This window comes from Grammomys surdaster, unplaced genomic scaffold (genome assembly GCF_004785775.1).
Source record: "Grammomys surdaster isolate TR1022 unplaced genomic scaffold, NIH_TR_1.0 513, whole genome shotgun sequence".
Lineage (NCBI taxonomy): Eukaryota > Metazoa > Chordata > Mammalia > Rodentia > Muridae > Grammomys > Grammomys surdaster.
In genome coordinates, this window is record NW_021604932.1 from 325,221 (window position 1) to 352,962 (window position 27,742).

Consider the following 27,742-nt stretch of genomic DNA (forward strand, 5'->3'; position numbering starts at 1 on the left):
TTAGAGTTTTCACACAATTCTTAGATTAAGAGGGATGTAAAGGCGACAAGGAGAGCAAAACTGTATAACAGCTTGAATTCCTCAGGACCTGTAGACCTTGGGACCAGGCCTCAATTGAGTCACACTCATAATGGCTGTGCTAGCCTGTGTGCTCCATATCATGAGTTTCTCCCCCATGGCCCTTGGCACAACATCATGATTACTCAGGACTAATGTATACCCCACACCACCACTACCACCAGCATGAGTCATAGAATGCTAACACAATCTGGAATCAAATTTGAGGTGTTGTGCTGGCATACATTACTTCATGGCTATGCATGAAACAGCTTTTCAGATTTCTCAAATTAATGGTCTCTCTCTTCCAATGACCCAGTTCATTTCTTAGCATCCTTATGGTAGCTCACAACTGTTTGTGACACCAGTTCAAGGAGTCCAAAGGCCTTCTTCTAATCTCCTTGGGTAGCATGCACATACATAGGCAGAGATATAAATTCAGGTGAAACACCTACACACATAAATAAAATTTTAATTAAAATTACATTTATTTAGTGTGTAAATGTGTGCACATATATGTACACTTATTGATGGAAGGTGGTTCAAAGGACAACTTGCAGGGGTTGGTTCTTCTTCTACCATGTGGGTTCAGGGATTCAAATTCAGGTTTGACAGCAAATTTCTTTGCCCAGAAAACCATCTCACCAATTCTTAAATATTTAGAATTGAACACAAGGACTAACACATGCTAGGAAGATGCTCCATAGCTGAGATGAATTCCAAGAGAATTACTGAGTTTTTAGTGGTCCCTTTTGCTTTTTTGAATGCTTATTTGATTGATCATTGATGACTGACTGATTGATTTTTTTTTTGTCTCCCAATGTGGCACTGCCTATCCTAGAATCCCCTGTGTAGAACTTGAAGACATCTACCTACTTCTGCCTTTCATGAGCTAGGAATAAAGGTGTGTACTGCCATGCTGACCCCTTAAGCTTTTTACCAAAGGCAAACACTACACTTCACCCAAACTCAGCCCTATATGAAGGCATCTCAGAAGGGCCAGAACAAGCAGCTGTTCCAGTCATCCTGCCTCAAACAGTAGAAACAGGTCCTCTCACTTTCCCACTGAAGATGCTTGGCTGCTTGTACTTTCTGAAGGGAAGGAAAGAACAGCACCTCTTCTCACATGTACAGTGTGTACAGGCAAAGCAATTACGGGGGGACCAACTTAGCAAATAGTGGGCTTTCAAATATAATCTATCTTCTTGTCATAGCTTACTCAAACAACACAAAAACTGTCTGAAAATAAAAGAAAGTCTGAAATTGTAGAAGGGGCAGAGAGAGAGAGAGAGAAAGATGTGAAATCCCTACTTGATAGGAGAAGTCATATGGTTTTTGGAACAAAGAGACAAGGATTGGAACACTGGAGCTGTGTGGTGAGGCAGCCCTTATTCTCAGGCTACACGGCTATCTGCCTACCCCAGGTTATTTTCTCTCACTTAAAATGCCCAAACTGGAAATTAGAATTCTCTTTTCCTTGCTTACTACTGGTCTTCCAACTACTAGAAATATTTGCACATATCTCTTCTTTAAGGAACTACTTTGTTCAAGTTTCTTTTGCTTGTCTGTTTCTGAGGAGGAAGGGAAATCAGCTAATTAACATATAGCTGTTTTTCTAAGCATTTCACTGCTCAATAATCTTCCACAGCTCCACCACACCCACAGAATCAAGCTCATGTTCCTAACAAGGACAGTTCTCTGTAAAGTGACTCCAGGTCATCTGAGAGTCCAGGGTTCTCTGTCAGAAGCCAGCATGAACCTAGGGGTTTGTTGACCACATCTTCAGATTCTTCATCTGAGGGTGCCTTCAGCCAGCACTGCTTCCTCCATGTATGATGTCTCCATACATACCTTCACTCTTTCAAGGTATCCTTCTACTGATAGATAAATGGAGAAACAAAATATGATATATAGAAACAATGGAATATGATTCCAGCTTTAAAGTGACAGAAATGGACAAATGTGATAGTTTAGAGGGTAAGTCTGAGAATATTTCCCAGGATCCACATGGTAGAAGGGGAGAACCAAATTTCAGAAGTGGGTCTTTGACTTCCATATGCCCGCTATGGCACATGAGCACATCAGAAATACACATATGTACATGCACATGAGCATGGGTACACACAGAGTAAATAAGTATGTAAATGAACAAGTGAATAAACGTGATTTTAAAATTAAAGGAAAGGAGTTCTGAGGTGTGCTACAACATAGATAGATGCTGCACTGAGCAAAAAAGTACATCACAAGAAGAGAAAACTTTTTTGTTGTGGTTGTTTTTCTGTATATTTAGTGTTCTGATTAGTAGTATATGGTGAGGGGACTTTCGTTTTTTTGGTTCAGTGTTTTGGTGTTCTGTATGTGTTTGCATACTTATAGGCATCTTATTCTTTAGATTAGGAAATTTTTCTTCTATAATTTTGTTGATAATATTCTCTGGGAATTCGAGCTGGGATTCTTTTTCTTCTATTCCTACCATTCTTACATTGAGTTGTGCCATACTATCCCATATTTTCTGGATATTTTGTCTCAGGATGCCTTTAAATTTAACATTTTCTCTGACCAATTTATCTATTTTTTCAATTGTATCCTCAAGGTCTGAGATTCTGTTTTCCATTTCTTATATTTTGTTAGTCAAGCTTGTTTGTAAACTTACTCTTCACTTGGCTAGATCTTTCATCTCCCAAAATTCACTCTTTTTTATTGATTCTATTTTCCATTTCCAGGTCTTAAACAGTTTTCTTAAATTTTGTGACTTTCTTTAAGGAATTTATTCATTTCTTCCAATTTTTGCCTTTTCCTCAATTTGAGGAATTTATCCAGTTCCTATTTTATCCTCAATTAAGGAATTTTATCCTATTTATTTTATTCTGTTTATCCTCAATTAAGGAATTTATCCAGTTCCTATTTTAAAGTTTTATCATGTTCACATAGCTGGTTTTAGGGATTTTTATTGTGCTTAAGCTGTGCTGGAATATTAAGGGATTGTTGTAATAGCATACCTGGCCTCTGCTGGTGACATGTTACCTTGGATGTTGTTGATTTTCTTAGGCTTCTATCAGTCATCTGGGTTTGGAGTGATTATAAATTTAGGAGCTAATTTCTGATTTGATCTTGTTTAATGGGTGTTGTTTTCCTTGGTTTCTGTTTCCTTTCTGGCCTATGAGGCCTGTAGTTGAACAGAGGTTCTCTATCAGAAATGGAGTTTGGATTGTGGCTAACCAGCATGATCTCTGATCTAGCAGGGGGTCTCACCAGAGTTAGGAACTGGAACGTGGGACAAAGTAGAAAAAAAATGTGAACAGAATAGATACCAAGACAGTGAAGGATGGGGTAGATGATATATCTACACATTTGCAGTCTGCAAGGCCTATGGAAGAATAGGGTGTGCCCTTCTGAGTTGAGGGCTGGCATGAAGATGAGGCTGTTTTGGAACTTTCTTTGGGACCACCAGCTCTTTAATAATGACACTAAGAATTGTTTCCAGATAGCTCATAACATATTAACCCATTTATTGTATTCTAGTTCTGCCATGTGGCTTATTAGTCCTGGCCTACTTTTCCCTCCTTCTCTCCCTAGAGAATACTTCCACACCTGACTTTCTCCTAGAGCCCTCTCCCTCTTTGAAGTCCCATATTCTTTGCTATAGGACATCAGACATTTTAGCAAACTGTTAAAAAGGTGAGCAAGGGAATGTGGCAGGATTTTCCCTGTTCAAGTACATTAAACTATTAGTGCAGCAGGAGGTCTGTGATTGGACAGGGAAAAGGGAGGCAGAGCTAAGAGACAGGGAGAGACTGGAGAGGGAGGGAAGGAACCAAGATGGAAGTGGACAGACAGGATGATTCAGAACCATGGTGGTTTTAAATAGCCTCAGGTAGTTATGCATATCATGTAAGGATAGAATAATTGGAATAACTTACCTGATCTAGGTGGGCAGCTTTTACCATTATCAATTGGCTTTGAAATTATTGTGAGGGCATCTTGTGATTTGAGAATTGTTGATAGATAAATCTGACTGATTATCTATTAAGCTTCTAGAGTTTTGATTTTACTGGGTTATTAGGTATTGTGATATCTAACCATGAGGTGGGCAGTCATTAAATGGGGCTGGTGTAACAGCGACGATGCCAAGGGAAATTAGCAAGTCTGGTGGAGACATCTTGGTGGCACTGAACCATAGAATCTGCCAAGATGAGAACACCCAGCTAGAGGGTTACTGGAATGTGAAACTGCCAAGCAAGTGAGGTAATGACAGTAAAGGAATTAGTGGTTTCAGAGACAAGCTAATCAGAGCTAGGAATACCCAGACTGGTTGATGTGGGGACTAGCTAGAGATAAAGGCTACAGGACCACATTGGGGTAGAGAGTTGGTGGCAGTAGCACAGGAAGCCTGTTGGTTGTTATTTTTTTATACAAGTAAGTGTATACAAAGCATTGAGATAGGTGATGCTTAACAATCCATGACTAATTTCTTGTGTTTTATTGGGTATAGGTACCATCCTTGTGTTGGAGTTTGCCTTCTAGTAGCCTTTATAGAACTGGATTAATAGAATGATACTGTTTAAATTTAATTTTGTCATGGAATATCTTGGTTTCACCATCTATGGTGATTGAGAGTTTTGTTGGGTATAGTAGCCTGTGCTGGCATCTGTGGTCTCTTAGGGTCTGTATGACACATGTCCAGGATCTTCTGGCTTTTAGTATCTCTCTTGAGGATTCTGATGTAATTCTGATAGGTCTGGCTTTATATATTACTTGGCTTTTCCCCCTTGCAGCTTTTAATATTATTTCTTTGTCCTGGGCCTTTAGTGTTTTGACAATAATCTGACAGAATGATTTTACTTTCTGGTCAAGTCTATTTGGTGTTCTATAGTCATCTTGTAGGTTATGATCATCTCTCTCATTAGGTTTGGGAAGTTTTCTTCTATGATTTTTCGAAGCTATTTTCAGGCCCTTTGAACTGGAAATCCTCACCCTCTTTTATTTCTATTATTCTTAGGTTTGATCTTTTTGTAGTGTCCCAAATTTCTTGGATGTTTTGAGTTACAAACTTTTCATGTCTTCTCTGACCAATATATTGATTTCTTCTATGGTATCTTCTATGCCTGAGATTCTCTGTTCATCTATGTATCCTGTTGGTGATGTTTGAATTTGTAGTTCCTATTCTCCTTCTTAGATCTTCTATCTCCAGGGTTACCTCAATTTGTGTTTTCTTTATTGTTTTTTGTTCCCATTATTAGTTCTTGGACAATTTTGTTCATTTATTTTACATGCTTGACTGAATTTTTCTGTATTTCTTTAAGATATTTGTTTCCTATTTATTGGCTTCTACCTGTTTGATTGTGCTTTTCCTGTATTTCCTTAAGGGATTTATTTATACTATTTTAAAAGCCTCTATCATGCTCATGAGATGAGATTTAAGGTTACAGTCTTCCTCCTTAGGTTTGTTAAGATATCCAATGCTTTCTGTAGTAGGAGATCTCGTTTCTGGTTGTGCTGTATTACACTGGCTTCTGTTGACTGTGTTCTTTTGCTTGCTTTTCACTATCTGGCTGCTTTTGGCTTCCTTCATAGCAAGTTATAAGTTGGAACAGACCTTCTGGGAGGTAGACAGAATTGTAGGTAGAGGATTGGTGTGCCAAACAGAGATAGTGGATGAAGGTGTGGACCAGAAGGAAGATGGAACTCTGATAGGATGGGGCAGATCTCATGGCTGTTGGGCTTGCTGCTGTCCCAGAAGTAGGAGAGTCAAGCTTATTTTTCTTGCTACTACATGGCCTTTGCCATTCTCAGAGGGATATTCCATAACCACTTCCTTCTATGTTTGACTCTAAAACCATAACCACATGGCTGAGATGGCAAGTTCTGCTCCTTGATGGAGCTGGAACATGGCCCCCTCTTTTCAATAGCATCTTTGACAGCTTTCTGTTTTAGATAGTTTACAGCCTAATGTTGGCTGTTCTTGAACTTTTTCTATAGAGAAGGATGGCATTGAATTCAGAGATCCACATGCCTTTATCTCCTGAGTGCTGGAATTAAAGGACGTACCACAACACCTGGACCTTTTTTTTTTTTTTAAATTCTATGTCAGAAGATGGAAGAATAGTTGGTGGGATATTATCTCAAGGACTATACTCCCTTATTTCTGTTTAATATATTTCAGCTGTTTATCTCCTTGAACTAAGGACTTAGCTTTTTCTTTTCATTTTCTGATGTCCCTTTGCTCTTTGAATCAACATTCTTTATTTTTCCATTCTCAGCTTGTTCCATTTTATCAAAATATTCTTCACAAGTGGAAACCAAAGGAGTGAGTCTATGCTTGGCTGTTTGCAGATTTCCTTTGCCAATGCAATTCATCTAAATCTCTTTACTTTAGCCTCATGCAGACTCTTAACAGATGGGCAAAATGCAGCCACATTTTCCACAAAATATCACAAGAATGATTTGTAGAAAACATACTAAAATTCTTCTCCTCTGAAACCTCTTGAGACAGGTCTCCAAAGTTCAAATCATCCTAAGCACAACTGTCTTCATGTTCATTCTAGTATGTCCCATTAAGCAGCACTTGATACATTCTACTGCTTTCCTAAACCAAAGTTCCCAAATCCACTTTTCTCCAAATAAATGCATAGTCAGGCATATCCTAGTCCCTTCTTCTAACTTATGGCTTAGTTATGTTTTTAATATTATGAAATGACACTTTAACCATATCATGTCTTATAAAAGATAATATTTAATTGTGGCTGACATACAGTATCAGAGGCTTACTCTATTTAATTTTCATGGCAGGAAGCATGGAAGCACATAGGCCTGCATGGTGTGCCGGACACTACTCGCGCCTAGGGATCACAGGCGGCCGTGCTGGAGTGAGCAGACACAGGCAGAGACACAGGTCGGCAGGAGGCAGAGACGCCGGGCATGCAGGACACGGGTCGGCATGGGAGGCCGCGTGAACAAGAGCGGGTGGAGATGTCCTGGGCGCCGGCTCAAGGCCTTCACGGGACCCGCGATAGAGTGCAGAGAGTGCCGGGGTGGGCGGCCGCACGACTAGCTTGAGTCCCTCCCCAGCCCCGCGCGGACAGGGGGATACAAGATTTTGACTTACTCGAATCCAGAATTCATGAGACATGTGAAGATTTGAGACGTGTTGATTTATTAACAGATGACTGGGGGGTTGGGTGGTGAATGGTAAAGGGCTCTCCTGAAACATGTCAGAAGGTGTTTCACTTATATATTGGAAACGGAGGAGAAGGGCAGGGCAGAGAAATCTTGAGGCAGAGACTTGTTCTCTCTGCCCTCTCTCTGGGCTCTGGGGGGCATGGCCAAATTACAGTCCCACAATGGTGGTGGAAGCAGATCCAAGACTTAATCTTCAGGCAGCAAAAGAAGATTGTTCAACTTCACTTGGTAAAATTGAACATTTGGAATTTAGTATTTTAAAAGTCAGCATTTTGGTGCTCCAACTGAGAAGACCCGACAGACAGAGTGATCCTTCCAGCTGCAGACAAACTTAGAAGCCATCAAGTTTTGTAAGCCATCTAGGAAGTGCTCAAGGAGAGAGTTAAAAATGAGAGATGCTGTAATAGAAAGGTCTGATATCCTGTATAGTGCTATTCTATATGGCTTAAAAAGCTAAATGACTTAATTGAAATTTGCTGAAGATTGATTATGATTATTATATTTTAGTATTTTATATTTTGTCTTTAATAGTTATAGTGGTTTTTCACATGTTCTGAAAGGAAAAACCTTATTAATACAAGAAAAAGTAAAACATTAAAATACACCAATAAGATACAAGCTTCAGAAGGAAAATTAGAAGCCTTATAAATGAGAATAAGAAGAAACTCAGATACAGACAGGGGAATTTAAACAAACTTGAGAGAGACCTAATAAAAATACCTAAACACATCACAGAAATTAAACAAGCATTAGGAAGACCTAAGAAAATTACTCAGATAAAGGCAGAAAAATTTAGACCAGAGTCTATCAAGTCACTTTAAAATGAAACCAAGTGGGAGCTGCCCAAGATTGCTAGAAAACTAAACTTAGTTTATCCAGTTACTGTAAAAAAAATTCTACCAGGAGACAATAGGCACTTCTAAGCTTATAATGAAATTAAATTTTATTGTATATACATATTAGATTTGAGGATATTTAAGAAAGTTCTTCCTATGATATGCATTCATTCTACATGACACAGATATTAATTTCATGGGCAACTCATGCCAGAACTATGGGACTGCGTAAGGGTAACCTGGTTCATGGCTGGGCATGAGCCTAGAATCCTGAGACTCTATGTGAGAACTGGCAGGAGTTCGGCCTCGCCCCCTGAACCCAGACTCCTGATGCGCAGTCTCATCTCCATAGACTTACATTGTTCAGTCACATAGGCCATTACAGCCCCTCCCAAAGTGCACAGGTAGAGGGTGTGACTACAGGCCTCAGGCCCTAGGGATTTGAATACTATTGAAGGCCAGAGGGTGGAGTAAATTAAGCATTCCCAGAAACTCCCCCTTCTTCCCTCCCTATTTAACTTGGGACTACCCTGAGTTTTACCGGGGTACATCCAGATTCATCCACCATCCGCCATGACAATAAACCCTTTTGGAACCAAGGACTTCCTCATGTCATTGAGGCCTGCTGCCATCAAAGCCCCCAGCTGCTGGAACCTTAAACCTTCTTCTGTATGTGGGACCCGCCAGCGTGGGTGGAAAGCCTCTGGGACTCCATCACAACTGCTGCGGCTTTCTTTTTTCCCCCACAGAACTGTGCCCCAAGACTGGAAAGATTTGGCAACAAAAATATTGAAATCTGGACATCAGTTACAATGGTGCACATGGTGGGAAAAAAGGCAAGGGCCATAGAATAACAAAATCAGACTAGAGGCATTGATATTTTCCAAAATAAGGTGCTACTTGATGGTCAATATGCTCAATTACAAAACAGCTTGAATCAGGACAGCAAGGCTCCTCAGACAGAAGAGAGAGTCCATAGCCAGACAACGGAGGTACACTGCCCACCAATCCTTTGCCAGTTGGGTCTGCTTGAGGTATATCCAGCAGTATAAGATCCACTGGCATCCATCTTCTCACTCATGGATCCTCCTGCCTCCCTGAGAAGTCCTACTGGCATCAGGATTATACAGCTAACCAATCAGGAAAAAACAGATGCCTAAAGGACAGTGTAAGAACACAACAAGAAAAGCCAGGGCAATATGGCAACACTAGAACCCAGCTATTCTGCTACAATAAGTTCTAGATATTCTAACTAAACTGAAGTACTAGAAGATTATTTTAAATCAGATTTTACAATGGTGATATAGGGCTTTAAATAGGAAATAAATGAATCCCTTAAAGGAACACAAGAAAATACATTAAAACCAGTAAAGACCTTAAAAAGGAAGCAAATAATTGTAAAGAAATAAAACATACAACCAAACATGTGAAGAATATGAATAAAGCTGTCCAAGAATTGAAAATGAAAATAAAAGTCTTTAGTTTCTTCTTTTTTTCCTGATACAGATTCATTAAGTAGAGAGTTGTTCAGTTTCCATGAGAGTGTAGGCTTTATGGAGTTTGTCTTGTTGAAGTCCAGCTTCACGAAATGCCACTGAAAGGCACTTTAGCTACATCACTGTGACTGGCCTCAAGTCTTCTTGTACCCCTTACATGTTTTCTGGGTTGAAATGTCCCTGTTCTTCTTTGTACATTACCCATTCAATCCAGAAGAAGGTGAACTAGGTTATTTTCCTAATGTATTTTAGCTCTATGATTTCTTTGTAACTTGGTTTACTTCTGTGAGTCACTTCAGAAAACAATGATAATTATATCACTGTTATTAGTGCTGCATGGCAGAATAGTATTCCCTAACCAATAGATATTTGATCCTTGCTACTTTCTAACTATTTTTTTTGGTTTTTCAAGACAGGGTTTCTCTGTGTAGCCCTGGATGTCCTGGAACTCACTCTGTAGACCAGGCTGGCCTTGAACTCAGAAATCTACCTGTCTCTGCCTCCCAAGTGCTAGGATTAAAGGCATGCACCACCACTGCCAGGCTGCTACTTTCTAGATAAGAATAGAAACATTAAAAAAAATTCACTACTTCATGCCTTTCTCAAGAAATAAAAACTCATTTCCCTGGTTCCAGTGATACTAGTATCTCTAGAGAATTACACAGTGGCTCCCAAATGGCTGGTAAACTTGCAGTTTGTTCTGACTGAGGAACATAATTCTCCATATCCTCACACTGTTCTTGATAAGGAGATTTCTTCCCTGTAAAGGCATAAGAATGTGGCTTTTGATTGTTCATGCATTGTTAAAAATAGAAAAATCTAGAGTATACAGCATTTGTGTTCATTCTTTAGAGAAATCACTGAGATACCATAGATGCCTTCTTAGAAAAAAAAACAGCATTTATATTTATTTGATTATCATCAATATGAAGACATCAAATTTAAATTTGTCTTTTCCATATCATTTACCTTTAAGCTTAGTACTGCACATACAAGTTACTCAAAATATATAAAAGTACCAAAGCACTTAAAGTGTAAGTGTACACTCATTAATGAATGATACTTGTTAAATTGCAGATAGATTAGAGCAATTAGAAAGACTCCCAGATCTCTGAGTTATTGGAGAGTAATCATAATTTTTTCTCTCAAGCCTTATGTATTAATGCCAAAAGGGAGCAACATTCTCATCAGTTCCTAACTGCCTCAAATGGCACAAGTAAGAAGACAGCATATATCATTAAAAGAAAGTCATGAACCATTTCTACTCAGATCAGAATGCCAGAATCTCGAAGGTCAGCCTGAGATAATAGAGATATTGTAGATATGGTAAGAAACTCTGCCATGATCACTGGGAATCCTGCTCTTCCTCATTCAGGATGAGAGTAATGTATATTGAGTCTATACCCACTGTGTGTACTCTGTATTTGGATGTACTGTTTCCTTCTTTGTTTTTTTGATTTTGATAGTGAACACAGACTTCTCTTTCTTTATTCTCCTAGGTGGTCTGAATACAGGTGTGAACAAGCACACCTGGCTAAGGCTAACAAGTATTTTTTTTTTTTAGCAGTGTATTTCTTAACAGAATATGTTACTTGGGAAATAAGTTTGCTTTACCATTTTTGTTGTCTAATTAATTGCCATTTCACTCTGACATCCATCTAACCACCTATCCAATAACTCCCAATTCATTCATAATATTTTGTGTCAGTTACAGGTACATTTTGAATAGAACATAGTAGTCTTCCATATTTTTCTCCTAGGAAAATAGATTTGTGTAAGACAGGGAGCTGTTTCTTCTTTTGGCTATCATTTTAAAGAACTTCTGGTTCACCCAAAGGACATAAGTTCGATTGCAGTGACCAGTGGATTTGTCTCTCTACTACTCCCTTATAAACTCTGATTCACTTCTCTTTAAAGAAGATAATAGTTTCTCAGTCTGGCTATGTTTTCTTCTGCAATCCCTTCTAGATCTGATCCACCTCTTCCTCATCAAGGATACAGTGTTCTCCCTCTCTTATTATATAATCCTACTGTCTCAAGATGCAGGAAATAACTGTCACCAATTTTGCAGTTTTTGAAGTCACTTAACAAATGCAATGATATTTTCTGTTCTATATAAATGTTTTATTATCCCTCTGCTTATGTTTCTTTGTTCCTGAGCTAAAATATAGTTTCACTGTAAAGTAGTAGGTATCATAATATAGATCTTGCTTATTTTCTTCTGCATATTTTCAATAATAAATAAATTTGCTTTGTGTACCTGTTCTCAGACTTGCTTACAATTCAGGTAAGAAATGAAACAAAGTAAAGTTCTAAAACATGCTGGCCCAATGAACAAGAAGCACAGAGAATGCAAGATATAGTGCTAGGGAGACATAGTCTTAACATACAAACATGAAGACCTAAATTTGATCTCCTGTATATATGTAAGAGAGCAGGAATGGTGATTTGTGTTTATTATAGCAATGCATGGGGAGATAGAATCAAGACATTCCAAGAACTGCAATATCCTGTCCTAATTCTTATGTCTTATGTCATACCTGTCTCACAAAAAAAGCTGCCAGCTCCTGAATAATAAACCCAAGATTCACCTCTGACCATCATATATGTGTATATACATGTACATTCATTTTTTCACACACATGTTCCTGATAATGAAAACCTACCCACATGTATGTATATGCCCACATATATACATGTAAAGCTGAATGTAAAAGGGAAGGTAGAATAAAGCTCCTTGATCATTTCTTAGAGTCACTGAAAACATTTGTATTTGGAATAGATGAACAGCGTCTAGGGGCAGCCCCACTCTGTAGTCAAAGGGATGAATACCCATGCAGGGGTGAAGGTCATTCCCCACATTTCTGATACTGTAAACAAAAGGTAAATATTTAAATATGTTCCAATATGAACTGGGTATATGTTTTGTTTCAGATTGCTTACCATATTCTCTATGTACCCCTCTTCTCTCCTAACAAGGAAAACATTACTAGCTGCTGCTGCTGCTACTGTTGCCACTGCCACTTCCAATGCTGCTACAGCTATGGTGGCACCTGCCCTGTGTGGATCACTTAACCTCTTTTTTTCCTCTTTTCATTACTGTAACATTTGGGAAATACATAGCCAGACCAGAAACTATCCATGTGAAACCTATCCATACCAAGATTTGCTCAACTTCTATGTCTAGTGTACAGAGACAGCAGATGCTATAGATGGAAGTGGTCAGATAGCACACTCTGCATGCAAGATTCTTGTTTGCCTTCTTTGGTTCTTTGGGACACTTTATTGGTGGTATCCAGATACCCTCAGGAAAGAGTTAGAATATAGTATGACAGAGCAGGAATGAACATGGTCGAATGAGTCTTCCTGTACAACTACTATTTTACTAATAAAGCATAATCCCTAACAACAATCAATAAACACTTGTCCTTATACTGTAGATAAGTGTAGTCTTTACCCTTCATCAAGGAACATTCTCTAAGCAACAGACTGAGACAATATTTTATCCATTTCTTTTATTGGATATTTTCTTATTTATATTTCAAATATTATCTCCTTTCCTGGTTTCCCCTCCAGAAATCCCCTACCCCATCCCCCCTCCTCCTGCTTCGATGAGGGTGTTCCCCCATCCACCCACCCACTTCTGTCTTGTGGGTAAATAAAGCCACAGTGGTGTCCTGGAGGCTTTCCAAGAGGTGGGTCCCACAAACAGGAGGATGTCTAAGGTTCCAAAGGCTGGAACCTTTGGCTATGGCAGGCCCCAATGACACAAGAAAGTCCTTGGTTCCAAAAGTGTTTATTTTCATGGTAGATGGTAGATGGATCTGGATGTACCCCCCTGAAGCTCAGGGTAGACCTGAGTTAAATAGGGAGGGAGAAAATGAGAGGGTATTAGGAAGAATGCTTAATTTGCTCCACCCTCTGACTTTCATTAGTATGTAAATCTCTCTAGGACCTGAGGCCTGTAGTCACACCCTCTACCTGTTCACTTTGGGAGGGGCTGTAATGGCCTGTGACTGAGCAATGTAGGTCCATGGAGACTAGACTGTGTGTCAGGACCCTGGGTTCTGGGGATGTGGCCGAACACCTGCCATTTCCCCTTTGGCTTCTCGAGGTTCCTGGCCCATGCCGACCCATGAACCAAGATACCCTTATGCAGTCCCACGCTGTCTCCCTGCCCTGACATTTACCTATACAGGGATATTGAGCCTTCACAGGACATAGGGCCTCTCTTCCCATTGATGCCTGACAAGGCCATTCTCTGCTACATATGCATTTGGAGCAATGGGACATTCCATGTGTACTCTTTCGTTGGTGGTTGAGTCTTTGGGAGCTATGGGATGCTTGGTTGGTTGATATGGTTGTTCTTAGTATAGGGTTGCAAACACGTTCAGCTTCTTCAGTCCTCTCTCTAGCTCCTCCATTTGGGACCCTATGTTCAGGCCAATGGTTGGTTCTGGAAAAGCCTCTCAGGAGACCCCTTTATCAGGCTCCTGTCAGCCAGCACTTCTTGGTATCCATATCCACAATAGTGTCTGGGTTTGGTGTCTGTATATGGGATGTATCCCCAGGTGGAACAGTCTCTGGATGACCTTTCCTTCAGTCTCTGCTCCACACTTTGTCTCCATATTTGCTCCCATGAGTATTTTGCTACCCCTACTAAGAGAACTGAAGCATCCACACTTTAGTCTTCCTTCTTCTTGAGCTTCATGTAGTCTGTCAATTATATCTAGGGTGTTCTTAGCTTTGGGGCTAATATTCACTTATCTGTGAATGCATACTATGTCTGTTCTTTTGTGATTGGGTTACCTCACTTAAGACAATATTTTCTGATCCCATTCATTTGCCTAAGAATTTTATGAAATCATTGTTTTTAATAACTGAGTAGTACTATGTTGTGTAAATGTACCATATTTTCTGAATCAATTCCTTTGCTGAAGGGCATCTGGCTTTTCCCCCAGCATCTGGCTCTTATAAATAAGATTGCTATGACCATAGTGGTGTATGTGTCCTTGTTATATATTGGAGTATCTTTTGGGTATAAGCCCAGGAGTGATAGATGGGTCCTTAGAGAGTACTTTGTCCAGTTCTCTGAGGAACTGCCAAACTGATTTCCAGAGTGGTTGTACCAGCTTGCAATCCCACCAAAAATTGAGAAGTGTTCTTCTTTTTCCACATCCTTGCCAACATCTGCTGTCACCTCAAGTTTTGATCTTAGTCATTCTGGGTGATATGAGGGGGTGTCTCTGTTGTTTTGATTTGCATTTCCCTGATGACTAAGGATACTGAACACTTCTTTAGGAGCTTCTTGGAAATTCGATATTTCTCAGTTGAGAATTCTTTGTTTAGTTGTGTACCCCATTTTTAATAAGGTTATTTGATTCTCTGGTTTCCAACTTCTTGATTTCTTTGTAGATATTGGATATTAGCCCTCTCTTAGATGTAGGATTGGTAAGAATCTTTTCCCAATCTGTTGGTTGGTGTTTTGTCCTTTGAGAGAGTCCTTCACTTTGCAGAATTTTTGCAATTTTTTGAGGTCTCATTTGTCAATTCTTGATTTTAGAGCATAAGCCATTGGTGTTTTGTTCAGGAAATTTTCCCCTGTGCCCATGTGATCAAGGATTTTCCCCATTTTCTCTTCTATTAGTTTCAGTGAATCTGGTTTTATGTGAAAGTCCTTGATCCACTTGGACTTGAGCTTTGTACAAGTAGAAAAGAATGGATTGATTTGCATTTTTCTACATGCTGACTGCCAATTGAAAGAACACTAGTTGTTGAAAATGCTGTCTTTTTTCTACTGGATGGCTTTAGCTACTTTGTCAAATATCAATTGACCATAGGTGTGTGGGTTCATTTCTAGGCCTTCAATTGATCTAGCTGTCTGTCTATGTACTAATACCATGAAATATTTTTTTAAGCACTATTGTTCTATAATAAAGTTTGAGGTCAGTGATAGTGCTTCCCCCAGAAGTTCTTTTATTGTTGAGAATCATTTTCTCTATCCTGGGTTACTTGTTTTTCCAAATGAATTGGAGAATTGGTCTTTCCAACTCTATGAAGAATTGAGTTAGAATTTTGATGGGGATTGCATTGAATCTGTAGATTGCTTTTGGAAAGATGGCCATTTTCACTATATTGATCCTGCCAATCCATTAGTGTGGGAGATCTTTCCATCTTCTGAAATCTTCCATTTCTTTCTTCAGAGACTTGAAGTTCTTTTGTGCAGATCTTTCATTTGCTTGGTAAGAGTCACACGAAGATATTTGTATCAATTTTGACTACTGTGAAGGGTGTCATGTCCTCTCAGCCTGTTTATTCTTTGAGTAAAGGAAGGCTACTGATTTGTTTGAGTTAATTTTATATTCAGCCAGTTGGCCGAAGTTGTTTATAAAGTTTAGGAGTTCTCTGATGGAATTTTTGGGTCACTTAAGTATACTATCATATCATCTGCAAGTAGTGATACAAGGCCTATACCTAAACATAGTAAAAGCAATATGCAGCAAACCGGTAGTCAACCTCAAATCAAATGGAGAGAAACTTAAAGCAATCCAACTAAAATCAAAGACTAGACAAGGCTGCCCACTCTCTCCCTACCTATACAAAAAAGTACTCGAAATCTTAGCCATAGCTATTTGACAACAAAAAGAGGATAAAGGGAGACTTTTATAAAAGATGCAATCAATTAATTTGAACATTTCTGTTGCCCAGTCACAATGGATATAGCTACAAAACGTTCCTACATCTGAGGCTCAGGGAGCATTGTAGAAGACAGGAATAAAGATTGTGACATTGTAAGATTGTGTCTCATATCCTATGTCAGAATCTACTCCCATTAAGTCTTATCAATACAGTCCAACCAGGAGCTAAAAGGGATGACATTAATGGTTATGTCAATGTGGGTGGGAAAAGAACCTCAAAGCCTTAACCCCACAGAACAGTCTCTAGGCAGCTGAGAAATGCTTGTAAGTTGGGAAAATATGTCTTTGTCAGTGTTGCCCTTTTTGTAATGTAACTTCATAAAACATATTATGGGCAGTTGGGAAGAAAAGTGTTTGGTTTGTTTGTGCTTCCATATCACTGGTCATTGTCTAAGACAATCAAGAAAGTCTCAAACAGGACTGTAGCCTGGAAGAAGAAACTGATGGAGAAGTGCTGAAAACTGGCTTACTCAACATGGCTTTTTTTTTACTTCTTTTTTATAGAGCTCAGGACCTCCAGACCAGATATGGTACAACCTACCATTGGCTGGACACCTCCTCAAATAATAACCAATTAAGAAAATGTCTACTGGTTTGTGCACAGCAAGATCTTACAGAGCTATTTTCTTAAATGTTGGTTCCATTTCTCAAATCAATTTAACTTGTATCAAGTTGGCATAAAACAAACAAGCACAAGAGTCGTCCTCAGGAAAAAAAATGCAAATTATTCTGATAGTATAATATAATTTCGACAGAATTTGTAAAAAAAAAAAAGCCTATTCTTGCAGTGCTTCCTTTTTAGATAATGACTTTAATATATATTGTCTTATAGACATTTATATCTTTAAAAAGAAGTAATTCTAGCATTTGATGTGTTTTCCTGAGGAATTTTCCCTCTGGAGAACATTTTAAATTTTTTAGTTTATTTTAAGTTATTTGTATTCATACAGCATTAATAGTGAAAGGAACTTTATTATTTTATATAAGTTTTGTTGAACATTTTTATTTAAGTATGCCCAAAACATTTTATTTTAAAAGTAACGTTACTTTACAAATTTATTTTTACATTAACCTAGTCAGTATATATTAAACACACCTTATGTCTTGTGTTTAATATACACTAAAATGAAAAAAGCATAATAATGAAAGAGAATCAGTTTATTTAGAGGAGGAAAAGAATGATTGCAAACAGCTGAGAAACCTCTGCAACCCGATAGTGATTAAGACCTAAGACAGCATGAGAACCCAAAATCATGGCATAACATATATGTTTAAGGAGTTGCTAAGAAATAAGAAAAACAGACTGTGACTATTCAGTCTCAGTAAGGGGCCCTATTCAGATCTATGGAAGCTAAGTATAAACCAGGTTGTGAAACAAAGTTTGATCTAGACATTTGTCCATTATTCTCCCATCTTGCACTTGACATTTACCATGAAAGGAAAAACACAAAGTTGCTTTCTCAATACCATGATTTCAAGGAACCATGTGAAGAAGAAAATTGATTTGTTGGTTGAAAGAGAAAGAATTAGGTAGAATGAAGAAAGAAGAGAATGGGCAGTGTTGAGTCCCTGAGTAGAGCATCTTAGAGAGCTTTTCTCTGTCATGTTTCATGAATATCTACAGCTGAATCCACCACTCCAGAGTGTAATGCAGTGTAACAGTCTCTGTATTTTACCAGCCTCATGAACAATTGTTTCCAAATATTTATTAGAAATAATGAAAGAAAATCATAAAGACCAAGAATCATGAAGTAGCAAAACACAAGTGCTGAATAAAAGCATAAAACTCTTCAGGGAGATCTTTGATTCACACATGTGCTACTGATACTGAGACAGCACCCAAATCCCCAAGAGCAGCTTATGGTGTCTTAGTCTTGATAAAAAAGTTAAATGCAGGAATAGACTTCCACACATAATGTAACCCTGGTATTCTACTTTTGCTTTCTTCATGAAAATGCTGAAGTATCTTTTCTATTATATTTCCATTCAACATCCAGCAACATCCCAATGTATTGAGTAAAATTTTCACAACTCATGGAAAATGACAGGTTTAGAACGGTGCTTTGGAACCACACTTAGAAAGCTCCAAATTCAATATTTGTTCTATGGATGTTGCAGACATGAACAGAGAATTAGGCATAAAGAGCAGTAATGTATATCCAGATGTGCACATCAAGTTGGTTTTTATGCAAGCTGAATTATCCACTTGAATCTTTATGAATAATGCTAACACAAAAGAGGAAAAAATTACAAATTAAATTGAAAAGGCATATATCAGTCACCAAGGGTATCGTTAATGAATCTTACTGTAACTTTTGTAATGAAGAATAATATTAATATAAATGTAATTATTACTAAATGAATATTGACTTCACTAAGTATTATAATTCAAGATCTACTGTTACGGAAGTGCCAAGATAAATGTGTGTATATATTTGCATGTATATGTTTTCATTCATTGTTATACTGGTGTCCATGCATTTTATATTGATGTAGTATAAATAATATTTCAACTTCTGATATAACTCAATAGATATGGACCCGAGTATATAAAAATAATTATTATTTAAACTATAAATATCTATTCACTTGTGATTGTATCTAACTGACAGCAGTTTAGATGAGAGGAACATATCAAGGATATCATTTAAAATTGTATGTATATATGCACACACTTAATAACTAATTACAGATGTCTTTCACTAGTGAGTATAATATCTGATTAATTGTACTATGTTTTATCATTTTAAATATTAATTTCTCCTCATATTTTTTCTACTGTGGTAGTGAATATTTAGTATTTGATAATGAATCATAATTTCTCTTTCAAAAATAGTGATATACATTTATGTCATAAAATTATAATAATATACCTATGTTTCTGCCTGAGGAAGAAGAATATATTCATGTTGTATGTAGTACTCCACTAATTTGACAAATATCACTTTTACTTAAACCCATGTAAACCCATGTAAAAATTCCAGATGTGCTGGGACATGGTGGTAATCTTGTCCCTGGTGTGCTGGAGATAGCAGAACGGAGAGGCACACTGGGTAAGGAGTCCACCCTAAACAGTCAGCTGCAGGTCAGATCGTGTGATGAAACTAGGAAAAGACTCTTAAAGAACAGCTGAAATTTTCATCATGCTTACAAACACACACACACACACACACACACACACACACACACACACACACACACTCAAACTCTATTCTCCTTGAAGATCTGAATCTCCTGCTTCCCTTCTCTTTCCTATAGCTGGCAGAATTCCTGCCCTGTTCTTTCTTCTGCTCAGCCATTGGGTGATCAGTATTTATTGACAAGGGAGAAAATAAATGGTAAGAATTGGTTACACAGACTTGAGACTGAAGATTCTTGGTATAAGAATTAAAATATCATCTCTGGATTGAAAAAAATGTATGAGGGTAGACAAATCAGCATGAGTAACACATGGTAAACTTTACATAGTGCACAAAATCATTATGCTTTCAGGGATGAAGTTCTCTTTTTAGTACCTTCTGTGTATTTGGATTTATGGATATAGTTTTGTAATGGCCTGTCCCTTTGTAATGGCCCATTCTGCTACTTTGTAATGACCTGGCCTATTCTGCTGCTCTGGTCCACAGGTCAGGGTCTAGCAAGAGAGAGAGAGAGAGAGAGAGAGAGAGAGAGAGAGAGAGAGAGTGGGAGAGAGAGAGAGAGAGAGAGAGAGAGAGAGAGAGAGAGAGAGACAGGACAGAGGGGCGAGAGAAGCAAAAGATGGATACAAGACAGAGTCTGGTCAAGTATCTTCAAGTCTCTCTTATTGAAAGGAAATCTGGGTATTTATACACTTTACCACATGCCTTGCCCTTGTGGACAAGTTCAACTGAAGGTAGTATGTCATGTGCCTTGTAGCCATGGATACCATGTGCACCTTGCAGCTGAGGGCACTAAACAGTGTAACAAGATATTTATCAGAGTGTGCTCAGCTGTTGTGGGCTGTTGAAAACAAGTCTTTTGTAAGGGTATATGACTTGAGATGGCTGTAAAGATGATAGCCACTTTCGGTTAAGAGTTGGCTCCCAACATAGTTTAAATTTGATTTTGTCGTGAGGTATCTTGGTTTTCTTATTTATGGTGATTGAAATTTTGGCTGGGAATAATAGTATTATAGCCTAATGTCTGTGGTTCATTAAAATCTGCAGTATATTTGTCCATAACCTCTGGATTTTAGAGTCTCTGCTGAGAAGTTGTATGCAATTCTTTTTTTTTTAATGCACCCTGGTTGGTAGCTCAGTGTCTGAGAGGTCTCAGGGTTCCTGGTTAGTTGAGATTGCTGGTCTTCTATTGGTGGTGAGATTGTAAACTGGTATAACCACTCTGGAAATCACTGTGGAGGTTCCTCAGAAAACTAGAATGGAATTTGGGCTAGAGCCCATTGGAAGATTTGCTGGGAAGTTGTGATGAGATAAACACATAGTACCTGAATACTAGTAACCAGCTACAGGGCAAAATGTAGGTTAAAATAAATGAGATATTTTAAGTTATATCTAGTCATAGAATAGTGTAGCTATTTGATCAGATTATTTGTAAATGTATTTTGAGTCTGAGTCTTATTTCTATGAACATGGGGCTTAGAAGCAGAACTAGGTCAAATTTGTACAAAATGTTGCCCAATGTGAAACATTAAAACCCAAGCTAAGAGCTGAAAAAACACCCAGATAAAAAGTGGGAAAAGTCAGGCTAGCAGAACAAAAGCATCAGAAAACATCCCAGAACAACACAAGACAAATGACTTAGATTGAGGTTTTCCTAGTGAAAGAGTAGGAACCCAGGGAGAGATAGTATGACAGCTCCTTTTTAAAGAAGCGTCCTAATAATTTAAAAGTTGAACATAGGAGTTTAAAAATTCTCCAAGTGCAGAGTATAGCAGCAGCCAAGAGGGAGGAACCAGCTCTGGTTCACCAGCAGGCTGAATGTAGCCAGTGAAGTAGCAGATTGCAAAACCCATATTGATTTTCTAGATGCCACAGATGTGGTATTTGCCACTTCAGGTTATCCGAAGCTTGGCATGGCAGGAGTAACCAATCCTGTCCTATAGGAATTAATGCTCTGCTTTCATGACATGTGGAAATGCAGCCATAGGTTGACTGTTGTAGCTAGAATTAGTCTGGAGGTAGAAATGTCTCTGTGAACATACATGGGACAAGTCCAGGCATAACACAGAATCTGAGCTAAATATCAGGAGATACAGGAAAAAGAGATAGGTAGATCTCTAGTAATTCAAGATCAGTTCAATTTACACAATAAAATCTGGGTGAAACACTTTACTGATAGATTAAGCCACTTCCTCAGGACAGTCTAAAATTCAAAGTGACATATTTTTTCCTTAATGATACTATGTAGGGTTTGCTTAAAAATGGAAATGTTTTTAGTAATTTAAAAAGTAAATATATCCATCTTAAATTTATATAAAGAGAAAGGGAATATAGGTAAATTTATTCACATAGATATTGACCTTCAAAGAATGGAGAAAGAAATAGAATTGTTATAAATATTTTCAAAGGTACATAAATAATAGATAAATACATATGCCTATGCCATTGATCTCAATGCTTGGGAGACAAAGGCAGGAACTCATAGGTTCCATGTGAGTTTGAGGCCGGTCTAATCTACAGAAGAAATCCAAGTCACCCTGTCTTGCACAGTGAAACCCTGTCTCAATAAATAATAATAGTATTAAGTTATTTTAATTTTTTTAATTATCAAAATGATGGTTATTTTAAGTTTTATGGTTGTGGTGGTATTGCAAGTTCTCTAATGAAAGAGGTCAAAATAGAACAGGTCTAAGTTTAAAATGGACTGCAAGATTGAATCAACCTATACTTTTGAAGACTTCAGGCTACAGGATCAAGGATATGCTATTTTGGGAGAAAGACTATAAGTTTGTGTTAACAGGAAAGAAGAAAAGGCTTTGGATTGCTTCCAAATTAATCAGGATCAGATTTGATAGAGGAAGACTCCCTACAGTTCTTGGCTGTAGACAAGAAAAAAGAAATAAAAACCAAACAAGAAAGGTAACCTGGGTCAATGATCCTTTTACATGGGAACAGCCCTAAAACTGGCTGAGACATTAAAAAAAAAATGTTCTCTAGCCAGAAATTCAGTTATACATACCCAATGGATTGTGTGGACTAGAGAGTCATCAAGCTTCATTGTGTCATACATTACTATGACATTGAATGGACATATATATTACAGCTTGATTTTATGATCAAACTAACTCATAAAGACAGTTGTCTTTAACCTGCTCCAGCAAGAAGAAAATAATTCATCTTTAACTGATCTGTGTATATTGTACATTCCAAATATTATATTAGTATAGAAATATATTATCTCTAAAACTTCACAAGAAAAAAACTACCATAAATGCAGCCCTGACAATAGTCACTTTAAGTTTTTATTGATATAAATTTTTGTATATTGATATGATATTTAATATTAATCTTGGTATAGCATAAAAATGTATGTCTCATCTATTATGTGGGTATTATGCCTATGCAACTCATTTAAAAATACCATATTTAGTCCCAGACTTTTAAATAGCTGCTATTACAAGCTATTTAGGATAATCAATAATACAAGTTAATAGTGAATCAATCAATCTTATAGTGAGCTTCAATACTAGTTTGGATAATCACAAAATTATATATTCTGGATTAAAGGGATAATACATAGCTAAAAACATATAATGTTTGATTATTCAAATATATTATAGATAGATGGTCTGCAAAAACCTTGGATAGAAGTATGATATGGCATTTGTAATTATTTCATTCTTTAAAAAATTCTTTTACTGTGAGACAGGCTTGCTCCTGACAGTACCTCATTTCACTTCAAAGTTGATGATGAGCATCAGTAGCATCCATATGGAGTTTCTTAATTTGTGGCCAGCTAGCAACCGGACAAAGAAAATGCCCATACTTCAACTATAGACAAATATGTCTAGGAATGACAAATAGATCAAGGGAAGTCAACTGCAAAGCTCTGCTGTGAGAGAGCAAGTAAGTCCTTCATAATTCCTGGTTCACATAAAAACTGTCAGGTATCCTAGGTCAGAAGGTTGAAGTTGAATACTTCAAAGTTATAGAGGCAATATTCCCTGTCTAGGTAATCAGCTGTCTCTGTGATTTGTATAATTTTTGAAAGCTGTATCCCTGCACTTCCTGCATATTCAGGTAATAAGTATTTCTTCTCAGGTCTCTGATGTGGTCCAAGGCTAGATAGTCATAATCTTATTATAAGCATAAGTTGTTTAAGATTTAAGATGTTATAAGTCTAAGAAGATGTTTTAGGTTAATAATACAAGTTAAAATAGAAAATTATTTAGATGTAGAAAGATTTATATTTATATTTATATTTATATATAGAACTCTCAACTCACCAAGACAGTATTTAGGCAGCCAAATAGAGTAAACTGAAAATGTATAGCATACCTTATAGTTTTCATTATTGTTTCATAATTGTATTCAATTTATATTTGAAAGAAAATAACCTTATAGAGGACTAAAAAGGGAATTGTTGAGAGAATATCTTGTATATTGTATGGATGTATCACCTATCAATTAAAAAGCCTATGTCTTATGGATTAGACAGGAAATGGAAGGTGAGACAGCCAGGAGGGGAAGAATTCTGGGATAGAGTCAGGTGGGAGATTGGTTGGGATGTTGTGTCAAGATGGATAGATGATACCTGTGTATAAATAGCCTGCCATGTTGACAAAGTGTAGGCTAGAATAAATGGGATATTTTAAGTTATATCTCATAAAAGAAGATGCCAGCTATATGGCCAAGGGATTTGTAAATATACTCTGAGTCTGAGTCTTATTTCTGGGAGCAGGGGGCTGGGAGTCATAACCAGACCTAACTGCTACACATATTATGTCATATTTATAGTTGATATTATGTTTTCTTCCATGTAACAATGATGTGTCCTGGTTTTTGAGTTGTTCCTTCTATTTCATGAATCTAAAATAATTTTACTTACACTTTATTGCTAGAATATAAAATGCTTATAATTATTTATACAAAATTGAGAGTTCTATATATAAATCTAAATATGCAGAATATATATATATATATATATATATATATATATATATATATATATGCAGAATACATATGTATGTACCTACATATTCTGCATATTGCTTCACTATTGAGAATGAGTGCTTGCTCAGGATTAAAATTAAGATCATTGCTGACTCTTCAATAGCTTACTATTTGACTGTTAATATATTAATGATTAAGAAGTTACTGCTTAAAACTTGTAAAGTACCTTAAATCTTCTCAAGGGTAAAGTGTCCTTTTGATATATTTTCCTGATAGTTTACAATTGTTTCCAATTCCTCAGGCTCACCTTGTGATCCTACCTTCATCATGGAAAGAACATGTGGAAGGAATATCTGAGTCCTTTGCTATAAAAATAGCAAAAGAGAAGGACAAATGCTAGGGTTGCTCAACCCTGTTATCTTCATACTCATTGATTTCATCAATGATATCCACAGAACTCTTTTATTATAAAGTACCATATTCTCTTCTAGAAAGGTGGACTATTACTATTAGGTCAATCTTCTACTATGCAACATTATTGGCTTCTTTTCAACAATTGCACACACCATCATATAATCAAGAAGGAATATTTTAGTTTAGAAAGAAAATAGTCTCTTAAAATTGAAAGAATATTTGTGACAATAAAAGCTACCAACAGTCACTTAGTAGTTTTAGTGGTTTGATATATTGGCTGGGATCCTATGTGACAGGTTGACATGTAGCAATGACAAAATGAATGATTTAATTGTGCTTTAACTATAAAAACTCTCAGTCTCCTTCTAGTCTGTGCCTGTGCTCTGAGCAGTCCTAGGGCACTAACTCTGTACCCAATCCCCCAAAACCCAGAGGAGGCTGGACTCCTAGGATTTCTAACACACCCAGGAATATAGGATCATAAGATCCCAGGATCTCAGGAGATTTATCACATCAGGATTTCATGATCCCAGAGCAGCCTAACTCACAGAAGCTCGCACCACCAGGATCTCAGGATCACAGGATCACAAATACAGCTGGACTCTGAGGAGTTCTGATACAACCAAGATAACAGGAAAGACAGGCTCCAATCATAAATAGTGAGTGCAGGTAGCACTAGAAATAACCAGATGGTGAAAGGCAATCGCAAGAACATAAGCAACAGAAACCAAGGTTACCTGGCTGCTGAGGGTCACCCCAGGCTCGGTGGAAATGATCTTCTTTCTTCTTGTCAGTTCTTCGTGAGGCAGCAAAAGGAAAAGAGTGTCAGCATGGGGTGGGGGGGGTAAAACTTTGTCTTATGACATATTTAAAGTTGCTGCATAATAAAATTTTACTTATCTAAGTTACTATACTACTGTAGCTGACCTGCCTTCTGTGATCATCTGAGGCCAGAAACTGCAGTTTCTGGCTCTTACCACCTCTTCCTAAAAAAAGCAAAGGATTAAGTAAATAGCCTTTGTACTATCTCAGCAGGAACTGCTGGACTTTAACTTACACCTGCTAGTGTGAAGTCACAGGAAGAAAAGACACTTAGAGAAGTGATTATAGAGTTTATTACTAAGTGTTTAATATTTCCTATGAAAGCTATCTAAGAGGAAAAGTAGAAAGATCCTAAGTGGGGAAAAGGAAAAGAATTCTAGAAAGGAAAAAATTACAATAGCTTAATGGCAAACATAGATGATGACATTCAATGCCTGGAAAAGTCCATCTCACACCTGGAGTGAAATACTCTCTGGCTGAGGTTGTACTGCAAAACAGAGTGGGATTAGACTTAGTATTCCTATAACAAGAAGGGTTATGCAACGCTTTTTGTCAAGAGTGTTGTTTCTATGTCAACTATTCTGAAGTTATTAGGGAGTCATTAGCTAAAGTTTGAGAAAGTATAGATAGATGCCAAAGGGAACGAGAGAATTCCAAAGGCTGGTATCATTCACTATTCGATTCTTCTCCTTGGCTAATAACCTTCATCTTCACAATCGTAGGACCCCAGATCATCATTTTACCATTCTTCACTTTTGGGCCATGCATAATCAATAAATTTTTTCAATATATGAAACAGAGACTAGAAATTATTCAACTGATAATAATAAGATCCCAATATGAACCAGTTAGGACAGACAATCAAGGTTTCAGAGAATTCACAATTGGCCTCTGAAGTTAACAGCAGAGGTGGGAATGAAGAGACACAGGGAGCCTGCCCCTGTACTTCTCTGCCACAGGGGTCTAGAGAAGATAAAGCTCTTTCCTTCCCTCTTTCGTAGGTGGTACTGACCTTTGAAGAGGGCCCAGCCTTGTGCTGAATTTATATATATATATATATATATATATATATATATATATATATATATGCAGACATATACATCCATCCATCATATATGTCAGGCAGTAGAGGACATCCTGGGGTGTTTGACCACGCCCCAGAACCCAGAGATCTCCATTTCACCTATATGGTCAGTCACGTAAGACACAGGTAGAGGGCATGACTAACAGGCCTCTGCCTCAATCTAAAGGTCAGGAGACATAGCTAACTAAGTTTTCCCCTTCCTAGCTCCTCCTCTTCCCACTCCCCAATATAAGGGAGCTCTTCCTGGCATTTGTCAGGAGTGCACATCATCTAGATACAACTATCATCATGGCCAATAAACTTTCATCTTGGATTCCACATGTCTCCTGGAACTTTGGACTTTCTTGTGTAAGTGGGAAACTCGCCTGCAAAAAAAGCCTCTGGGCTCCACTGCTGCAGTAGCCCATGGGACTCCCTCCCATGGCTCAGACAGAATCTCACTCTTCCTGACTCTCGTATCAAACCCCTGTGTTTCTTGCTTTGAGTTTTTCTTCAAAGTTGGCCTTTCTTCTCTTTCTCTACATTTAATACTACTAAAAAAAAAAGGGGGGGGAATACTCTGGCTTCTCTGCTAAAGCACCCAGCTACCACATGGCAGGACAGGTCCCTCTCCCACTGCTTCTAAACCCTCTGTGGCCCGCGTCACCTTCTCGCCAGTAAGAACGGACTCAGACACCAGGATCCTTCCAATGAAAATGAGGAAAGACCCCGAGGGGAAGAGGAGCTCTCCTTATATACCCATCGGGTCGGCGTGTCCCTACTCTATTGGCTGATGCTTCTCGGCAGATATGACACGTCAGGCTGCGTCAGTTTTTGACAGTTACCGGCTGCTCAGGCATTTGCCTTACTGGTGTTTAATGGCGATTTCAGGAGGGAGACTACGCATGCGCGGCAGCGCACCACATCTCCCCCTGTTTTAAATATTAATTGGAGCAGAAGGTCTCACTTCACTGGGTGCAATGGACAAAGGCACTCCAGGTGCAGAAGCTGAGACCCTGCATGGGTGATTCTTGGGGAGGTTCTGTAGCCCCTTTCGTTTGAGGCCTCATGATGGTACTGAGCC

The 27,742-nt window shown here is 38.0% G+C and overlaps 1 long non-coding RNA gene across 1 annotated transcript; it reads right to left on the reverse strand.

The window, feature by feature from the left end:
- Positions 1-7,193: 7,193 nt before the first annotated feature.
- LOC114633065 lies at positions 7,194-25,745 on the reverse strand. Its single transcript, XR_003713164.1, has 2 exons — positions 25,511-25,745; positions 7,194-7,595 (listed from the first exon to the last, which is right to left on the reverse strand). It is a non-coding gene; the product is annotated as an uncharacterized LOC114633065 (long non-coding RNA).
- Between the last annotated feature and the right edge of the window lie 1,997 nt (positions 25,746-27,742).